At 53.9% G+C, this 9602-nt stretch overlaps 1 long non-coding RNA gene across 1 annotated transcript; it reads right to left on the minus strand.

Moving 5' to 3' along the window:
- Window positions 1–3717: 3717 nt before the first annotated feature.
- LOC115273107 lies at window positions 3718–4528 on the minus strand. Its single transcript, XR_003900682.1, has 3 exons — window positions 4242–4528; window positions 3887–4057; window positions 3718–3756 (listed from the first exon to the last, which is right to left on the minus strand). It is a non-coding gene; the product is annotated as an uncharacterized LOC115273107 (long non-coding RNA).
- Between the last annotated feature and the right edge of the window lie 5074 nt (window positions 4529–9602).

A 9602-nucleotide genomic window follows, 5' to 3' on the forward strand; every position in this document is an offset into this window, starting at 1 on the left:
TTCTGTTAAAACAGAAAGCTAACGCTGCTCTTCTTTCCAAAATTCTCCAATGGTTCCCCCTCTTACTTAGATTCAAAATCCCCAGCTACCAGGCCTCTGCCATGTTCTGATCCTGAAACATTAATTTCAAAGTATCTCCAACTCTCTCCCTTTCACCTGCTTCCTTCCAGAAACACTGACCTCCTTACTATTTCTTAAATGCTCCATGCACACTGCTACCTCAGGGCCTTGGTATTTGCTGTTCCATTTGCCTAGAACACTCTTCCCAGATAGCCACATGGCTCCCTCCTTCAGTTCCTGTAGGCGCTCAGATGTCACCTTCTCCGAGAGACCACAAGATAGTACCCTGTCGCTCTATCCCCCGAACCTGCTCTATTTGTCATCCTGACCTACGAAAATTATCCGGTTCTTGCCTGTCTCCCCCCACTTGAATGTCACCTCCCTGGGGAGACTTCGTCTGCTGGGCCACATCAGTAGCACATGATAGATACCCAAATACCTGACAAACGAAAGAATGGGTGGGTAGATTAATGCATCAAAATGAGTTTGTGTTCAGGGCTCAGTCGGTTAAGCATCTGACTCCTGATTTTGGTTCAGGAGTTCATGAATTCTGCACTGACTCCTGCTTGGGATCCTCTCTCTGCCCCTCCCCTACTTGCTTTCATGCTCTCTCTCTCAAAATAAATGAATAAACCAAAAAATATATTAAAAAAACAAACAAAACACTGAGACTCATTGTTGGATTTTAAGAGGATTGAATCTCTATAGGATTCGATAAGGATTTCAAGACCCTTTTCTTACCCCAAATCACCGGGCTCCACTTTGCCTCCAGGGCTTGGCCTGGGCTGTTGCCTCCCCCTGAAATAAGCCCTTCTTCTGTCTCCCGCCCCTAACCTTTCCCCAGATTACTCTTACTTTCCTGAGACTTTCAGACTTTCGGGTCTCAGCCTAGATATGGCTTCCTCCAGGATGCCTTCTTTGATTCCCCAGGCTGGATGGGTTAGGAGCTTTCTCTGGCCTTCCTCGCTGCTTGTTTCGGGGCAGTTTTCCCTGGCCAGGCTGTCAGTTCTGTTGGGGCGCCTACCACAGTGCTTGCAGACCCAGTAATCAACCCCAAAGGCGACTTCTCCACACCCCACCGCACCCCCTCCAGCAAGCAACAAGCTTCCCCAGAAATTTCACTACCAGCCAGACCTCCGTGGACCGGAAGACAGAGGCATCTATCTGGTGCATGTCCTCAGGGATCAGGAGGCAGGCCAGTTCCAGAAGGCTTGGGGACCAAGAAGCCCTTGGGGGAGAAATCTAGGCTGACACAGAAAGTGACGAAGCAGGACGCGTCCTGGCCGCTTCATCTAGATTAAGACGCTCCTGACCCCTCCGACCTGAGCAAGAAACGCCACTTTTCTGAGCATCGGTTTCCTCATCTGTGAAATGGAAGGACTGCTGGAGAGCGAGCCCCTCCTAAGTGCCAGGACTTAAGTGTTTCATAAACGACAGCCGCTCACTGAAATGTTGGTATTTGTATTATTTCTTGCCTCCTGGATCCTGCCCGGCCTTTCCCGGGAAGCTGTGGGCTGGAAGCCTGGAGGAGGAGGGAGCGAAAACAGAGGCCACACATCCCTGCAACGCCGTCCCTCCCGCCCTGGCCTCGGAGCTGCAAACCCCGGGTCCCAGGGAGGGGAAGGCGGGCGGGATCCGAGCGGCGGCGGCAGCTGCTCCGGGCGCGCGGCCAGCGGCCCCTCCCTCCACCACCCGCATTCCTGTGGGAGGGGGCCGAGCGCTCCTCGCGCTGGCCGGAGGCTCGCCGGCGTCCTCTCGTGGCCGAGGTTGGACTTGACCTTTGACTGGGACCTGGGTGTAGCCCACAGCCAGCCTCCAACCCCTTACCCTTCTCTGGCTCCCTCTCACACAGGCTCACTTAACTTGCTTTGTGACCTAAGGCGACTCACTTAACCTCCGTGTGCCCCAGTTTCCTAGCTGCACAACACAGGGCAGGACATTTCACCTTCTGGTGCCGTTTTTTGCATCTGCAAAATGGGTCAATGGGTCCTTAGATTGCTGAGAGGCCTCAAAGGGACAGTCCAGGTGACCAGCAGCCATGGTAGATACCCACACCCCACGGGAAGGGGTTTCCGTCCAGTTCCCTGCTGTGTCCCCAGTGCCTACGACAAGGCCAGCCACGCCCATGGTGCTCAGATTTATTTTATGTATTTTATTAGTTATTGAGCAAATGCTTATTCTTCGTGAGATGCGAGCTCCTGGCACTCATTCACCCAGCACCCACTTTTGTCTCCGTCCATTTGTTCAACCCCTCCACCAATCCGATCATCTGTCCTTCCCGGGGTGACTACGCTGCATCACAGAAGCCTCCCCGCCCCGCCCCCCGCGCTTGTTTTCAAAATGTTTCCGGTCTCCTCTGCTGCTCACTGGTACCCGGGGCACTGTCTTCCTTCCTGAGCCCTCTCCCGTGCCAAAGCCGGAGCTCAAGGGAGCTGCAGGTCGGAGCTCGCTTCAAAAGCCTCGGATGCGCTTACCTGACAAAGTTTCCCACGCGGGAGGGCGCCTGGTGCGTCAGTCGGTTGAGCATCTGACTCTTGGCTTCAGCTCAGGTCATGATCTCATGGTTCACCAGTTCGAGCCCCTGCATCGGGTTCTGTGCTGACAGTGCAGAGCCTACTTGGGATTCTCTCTCTCCCTCTCTCTCTGCCCCACCCCTGCTCCCCTGCTCGTGTTCTGTCCCTCAAAATAAATAAATAAAATAAAATAAAATAAAATAATATAATAAAATAAAATAATATAATAAAATAAAAGAGTTCCCACTTGGGAGACAGATACTGTTATGCTAAGAGGGAGCCCAGACTGCACAGGCAGGTGAGGGGGACTGGGAAGGGCGTCCTGCCATCCTTCACCTTTGGACAACCCCTTGCTCCGGACACCTAGGGGCCCCTGGGACAGAGGGAGCATGGGGACACCGGTGGGGGCACTGCGATGTGACGAGGAGAGCTCACGCCCAGCTGAGGGAGGGCTGTTCAGAACTAGCGCAGATTCCCGGAGAGCACGAACAACAGTGGAACACGCCACCCCAAATGGAGGCCACTGTTCTAGAACCTTCCAAGTTAGGTCTCACCTGCTTCCCTGACACAGGTCTTCATCTGATTCTGTTGATTGTTTGCTTCATGAGAGATTGTTTACCACGGACTCAAGAGTATTACCCAGAGCCTCACGGCTCACCCGCCTGACACAGGCAAGTTGCTTGCCTTCACCAGACCTCAGTGTCCTCATCTGTAGAATGGGTGGTAACTCTCACTGCAGCATAAATATGGGACTCCTGTCAGTGTACACAAAGCATGCAGAACAGCACCTGGCACACAGTAGGTGCTCAATAAATGCCCGAGGAATAAATGATTCGATTCCAGTCCCCCCCCACCCCGCTTTTTTTCTAACACATCAGGTTTGCTAGCTCTCTGCAGAAGCAGAGTCTGGAAAGCAGGCACAGGTTAAACCTAATTAACAAGAGGCTGCGAGGGTTTGTTTTTTTTTTTTAATGTTTTTTATTTATTTTTGAGAAACAGAGAGAGACAGCACAAGCAGGGGAGGGTCAGAGACAGAGGGAGATACAGAATCTGAAGACAGGCTCCAGGCTCCGAGCTGTCAGCACAGAGTCCGACCCGGGGCTCGAACCCACGAACTGTGAGATCATGACCTGAGCCGAAGCCGGCCGCTTAACCAACTGAGCCACCCAGGTGCCCCAAGAGGCTGTGAGGTTTAAGGAGAAAAGACGAGTTCTCAGTAAATGTCCACATCACAGGGGCAGGGATATTGTCTTGTGGTCACTGCCGCGTCCCCAGCGTGCTAAGGAGGGGTTGGGCTCAGAGTAAATACTTACCTAATCTTTGTTAGATGAGTGTATATACATGACCATTGTTTCGGAAGATCTGGGCTTTCCCAGGCTCTCCAAGCCGGCAGTGTTGGCCTCCCAAAGAAACGAAGAACCAGACAAACGGGTCTGCATTGCCATCTGCTCCTCAGAGGCAGGACCACAAAGTGGCTCCAACGTCTTTAAAGGGCATATTAAACGGGCAGTGAAAATTATTTCGGGACAGAGAAAGCCTTCTTCCAGGAATGCCTCAAGCATGATGTGTTTGTGTCCCTGGTTCAATATGTATAATTTGCCTTCTGGAAAAAAGAAGCCCAGAGAGCTTGGCATGATGTAAGAACAATGGACAATGGTCACAACTTACCAAGCGTAATTGTGTAGAAAGATCTGAAGCCCAGCGAGAGGATTTGACCTGTGCATTTTTGAGAAGGTTCCCTGATGGCGGGTCCTGGGGCCAGATGGCTAACGGCCACGGCTGCTCATGCCTGTGACCCGCGAAATGAAGATATGAAGCCTGTGCAGCCCCTGTTTGAGCAGCTACCCGAGCAGCTCACAGTTACCCAAGCTCCGAGGTGGGGACCATCCTGTTTCTTCCTGCCCCTACCAGTCAATCCTAAGCGGGCTCTGAGTCCAGCCTCCCAGTGCACATGGCCTGGGCTCCTTGCTGGTAGAGGGGAAGGCTTCAGGATAAGATCGCACGGGTCATGGAAAGGACAATCCCTCCCCCCACCCCCAGGCCTCCAAGTGGGGAACTGCAATACTTAGGGGTTTTTTTTTAATGTTTATTTATTTTTTAGTGAGAGACAGAGTGCAAGCGGGGGAAGGGCAGAAAGAAAGAGGGAGACACAGAATCCGAAGCAGGCTCCAGGTTCTGAGCTGTCAGCACAGAGCCCAATGCAGGGCTTGAACCCAAGAACCTCAAGATCATTACCTGAGCCGTAGTCGGATGCTTAACAGACTGAGCCGCCCGGACGCCCCTGGAATGCGTCTTAGGGTAGCTGCCCCACCCTCCGTGGAGGCTTGGCTGGGAAGGGAGGAGCAGCCTCTTCTTCCCCCATTGGATTCATGGCGATTCCCTCCCCACGTCTGTTTAGATATTAACTCGGCCAGGCCAGGCCAAGGCAAACAGACCAGAGCTGGGGTGGACAAGAGGACAGGTGTTTGCGGCCTGTGGCTGCACACATCAGCCTCCCCCACCCCTGCCATGGACGCGCCCTGGCCTGTGGGGTTGCTTCTGCTCCTCGTGGGGACCCCTCTGGCCTGTGCTGAGCCACTGTGAGTGTGGGAAGCTGAGGGCATTCACTACCGCCTGCACATCTGTGGTCTGCATGACTCCCTGCATGGGACCCTGCCTCTCTGCTGCTGCGTCCCCCACGTGGGTCCCCCCATGTCCCTGCATGTGTCCGCTAACAGGTACATCTTGGTGACCCCCCGAGTCCTGCGGGTCGGCAGCCCTGTGAACATCCATGTACAGGCTCACTCGGACTCCAGGCAGCCCCTCACCGGGACCCTCGAGGTGAACCTCACCGTATGGGACTTCCCCATGAAGAAGACAACGGTGGCGAAGAGCCAGCTCATTCTCTCACCGGAAAACCACTTTATGAATCAGGCATCCGTGATGGTAGGTGACCGGCCAGAGTGGGTGTTCAGAAAGGGAGGCTCTGGGTCAGAAGCACGGACAGAGAGGGGCAGACTCTAGAGGGACTCCCCACGAGGGTCACTGGAGAGTACATGCAGGGTTTAGATATACTTACTGCTCCTCTTACGTCCTGTCCGTTAGAAATCCAAAGTCCCCTGAGTCTGGGCTCCAAACGAAGGGCAGTGAGGAGCTTTTATGATGTCTTTGTGGGAATTAATAAAAGGCGCCCTCTGCTGGTGGCTCGGACTGACTGCACCCTTCTCTTGGCCGAAGTCCTTTGCTGGATGACCTTGTGCAGGAGCAACAGGGGAGCCAGAGGGCCCCCATTCAATTATTTCTGGGCACCTGACAATCTGGCCCAGGGCTTTGCCCCCAGGGATGGACACAGCAGGGCCTGAGGAGTTTGGGCATCTCTCCCCCAGATACCCGAGAGCCTGGTATACCCTCCACAAGCAGGACAGCAGTACGTCATCATCCGGGCAAGCTGGGCGCCCATCTCGGACTCTTCATTCATGGAGAAAATAGTGCTGGTGGCTCCCCACGCTGGCTACATCTTCATCCAGACCGACAAGACTATCTACACCCCTGATCACTTGGGTACAGCCCCCAGGCACTTGACCTGAGGCAGATGCTGAGTCCCCTTCCCTGTCTCCCAAACAATGCCTGAGGTGTTTCACCTCCCAAGGTCTCCTTCTATCCAAAGTCCCCCCCCTTCCCATGCAAAATGTCTGATGACTACCTCCCTTTCCAGATTCTATCCAACACTCAGGGTTTCCCCTCTTCCCCCAGTTCAATACCGGGTGTTTGCTGTGAACCACAAGATGGACCCTGTCACCAGAACATTCACTCTGGACATCAAGGTGGCCTCTCTTGATGGGAAGGTGGGTCCCATACACTGAGGTTCTATCATGTGCTGATGGCCTGGGGCATGAACACCCACGCCCTGTCCCCACAGAACCCAGAAGGAACCACCGTGATCAGCCAGGATCTGCTGGCCAAGGAAGGTTTCCTCGCGAGCTCTTTTAACCTCCCAGAAATTGTCAGGTGCCCAGCTGGGAGCCCTGTGGGCGGAGGGATGGAGGGTCTCCTTCTCAGTCCTCATCTCTCCTAACTCTCTGTGTCTCAGTCTTGGGACCTGGAGCATCGAAGCCAGTTACCAAAGTGCAACCAAGCAGAAGTTCCAGGCGGCCTTTGATGTCAGGGAGTATGGTGAGCAGGAGGTGATGGGCAGGGCGAGGCGGGACATGCAGGAAACAGGACGGGAAATGGAAAGGAAGTCTCATGGTGCACCTACTGTGTGCTGGGGCCTAAGACAGATGCTGGTGAGCAGGACCATGTGTTCCAGTCCTTGAGGATTGCCAGAGTCACTGAGGAAAGAGTGGACAAGAAGGGGACAGGGGAGGGAGTGAAATACTGAGGGTGCCCACTGCTTTTTCTCCACCTAGTGCTTCCATCATTTGAGGTCCAGCTAATGCCAAATAAGACTTTCTTCTACCTCAACAATGAGGCCCTGGGTGTGGACATCCAGGCCCGGTGAGTCCCCGTATCCCCAACTTGGCCAGAGGACCAGGAATGCCAAGAAACTGAACGGGTAGAGAAGCAGGACACTTCTGTTGCACTTAAGGATGGTATTCTTTGCTACCCATGAAATACTCTTAGCCGACCACATTGCTCCATGAGGTTGTCCAGACCACACCTGCCACCGGTAGGTCGCAGAGACCATCCCTTAGGTCTCTGGGGTTGTATGGGCCACCTTGCCTACTTAATGGAGTCACACCACGTTTCATGGTTCGGACTATCTCTGAAGGCCCACGAGATTGCATAGCCACATACGTCACTTCCCAGGATTGTGCAGATTGGCAGTGAAGCCATCTAAATGTCCAGAGGCCACTTCTGCCCCTCCGAAAGATTTACCGCCATCACTGCAGCCTCATGAGGTCATACAGGCCATCTCTGCAACTACACGAGGTTGTGTGGGTGCTTCAGAGCCAGTGGGGTGACCCTCCACCATCCCCCCAGGTACATATTCAACAAGCCAGTGGATGGACACGCTCTGGCCATCTTCGGGGTGAAGTTGGATTCCCGCCGACTGCCCATCCAGAGCTCCCTGCAGAGAGTGGAGGTAATGGAGTCTTGGCTTCTCCCCACCAACTTCTCCCTCCACCTCCTCTCCCTTATTCCCCCCAAAAACATCTCCTCTTCTCTCCCTGGCCCTGAGAGCAGATCTCTGAAGGCCGGGGCCACGTCTCCCTCCAGAAGGACACACTGATGTCCACATTCCAAGGCCCAGAAGAGGACTTCATTGGGGCCTCAATCTTTGTCAACGTCACCGTGTTCTCCTCAGGTGCCACCCTCCCCCCAAGCCGCTGGCTGAGGTCAGGGCACTGTTCTTACCCAACCCGGACATTCTACCCATGTGACAATGGGCTCCCTCCCAGCCTCAGTGTCCTCATCAGAGAAATGCAAAAATGCCAGAAGGGCTGGGAGGAGCTGAGATCGTGCTGTGGTCTTTCCCCGTCTTCACAAAGACGGGCCTCCCAGCCCAGCAGCCCTGCCGCTCCCAAGAAGCCAAATGTCATCCATAGACCTCACAGGCACCCTGTCTCTCCAGGGGGTGAGATGGTCCAGGCTGAGACCTCCGGAGTGAAGATCATCCGGAGCCCATACAACATCAAGTTCACCAGGACACCCCAGTATTTCAAGCCGGGAATGCCCTTCCAGTTTAGGGTCAGAGTCTGACTTTACTCCACCCAGGGACTCAGGGCCCCCTTTCCCTAACAAGTCCCCCCAAAGCACTGTGATGTCTCCATAGTTTCCCTGTGGGGGGTTTAGTGGTCACAGTCGGCCTAGAAGGTGGTGCTCAGGGGGGTATCTCCAGGCCACATTTGCACCTGCATTCATTCTGGGTGACTTTAAGACATCTAATGGACATTAGGAAAACTAAAGACATCCTTTGATGCCAATGCTACTAAAGTTTTCCCCAATCCCTCCACATCTCTCCATTCCAGTTCCCTCCACCTCCCCCACCAGCACACCAACACCCAGGGCCACCGCGTGTGGTTGCACAGGGCAAGACTCGAGGGGGTGCCATTCACAAAGACTCTAATATGAATGGTGCCCCTGGTGTTGTTCAGTGCACAACTTGTACAGCCACACAAGGCACCCTGTCTACATCCGATTCCAGTACTCCACCTCTTGTGGCAGGCCTCCCCCAGGTCTGTCCTTCACCTCACCCCAGATTCCACCTCAGGTCTTCGTCTCCAATCCTGATGGATCCCCAGCCTCTAGAGTCCTCGTCCGAAGAGAAAACTATAAAGTGTGCACCTCAGCTAGTGGAGTGGCCTCTCTCACCATCAATACAGATGCAAATATGACGCAACTCCCTATCCTGGTACCAACCTAATGGGGCAGGGATGGTGGGGCGGTGTGGGCCAGAAGGGGCAGGGATTTACTTGCCCATCACACTCTCCAGGTAGAAACCGATGAGCCTCTCAAGCCAGAAGAGCAGGCTTCAGCCAGGATGACAGCATGGCCTTACGTGACTCAGGATGGGTCTGGGAACTTCTTGCACATCGAGGTAAAGACGCTGGGCACAGAAGTTGGCAGCAACCTCCAGTTGAGTCTTAACACGAGACATCAGAATCCTGAAACCAAGAACCGGATCACTCACTTCACCATTCTGGTGAGTGGCTTGGACTAAAACCTAAACCAAGGAATTCCTTCCTTGGAACATCCCTGGCTAGCTGGTTTGGAGGGACTGTGAACAGTGACATAAAGGCGGGAACCATCTGGGGTAGCTTCAGACTAAGGGGCTGAAGCAAAGGGAAGGTGGGTCTCCCCTGTGAACTGGGTCATCCATCTTCAAGAAAAGGCTAATCTTACCTTTCTCATTCTTGGCCTCCCTTGTCTCCAAGGTTCTGAGTAAGGGCCAGATTGTGTATGCTAAACATCAGTTAAAAAGTCATGGGAGTGTCTACACATCAGCCCTTATTGATGTGACGTCAGAGATGCTGCCCTCCTTCCGCATCTTGGCCTTCTATTTGCTGCCCAGGGCAAAAGGTCAGGACCCTGAACTGGTGGCTGACT

This window comes from Suricata suricatta, chromosome 12 (genome assembly GCF_006229205.1).
Source record: "Suricata suricatta isolate VVHF042 chromosome 12, meerkat_22Aug2017_6uvM2_HiC, whole genome shotgun sequence".
In the NCBI taxonomy this organism is placed as follows: domain Eukaryota; kingdom Metazoa; phylum Chordata; class Mammalia; order Carnivora; family Herpestidae; genus Suricata; species Suricata suricatta.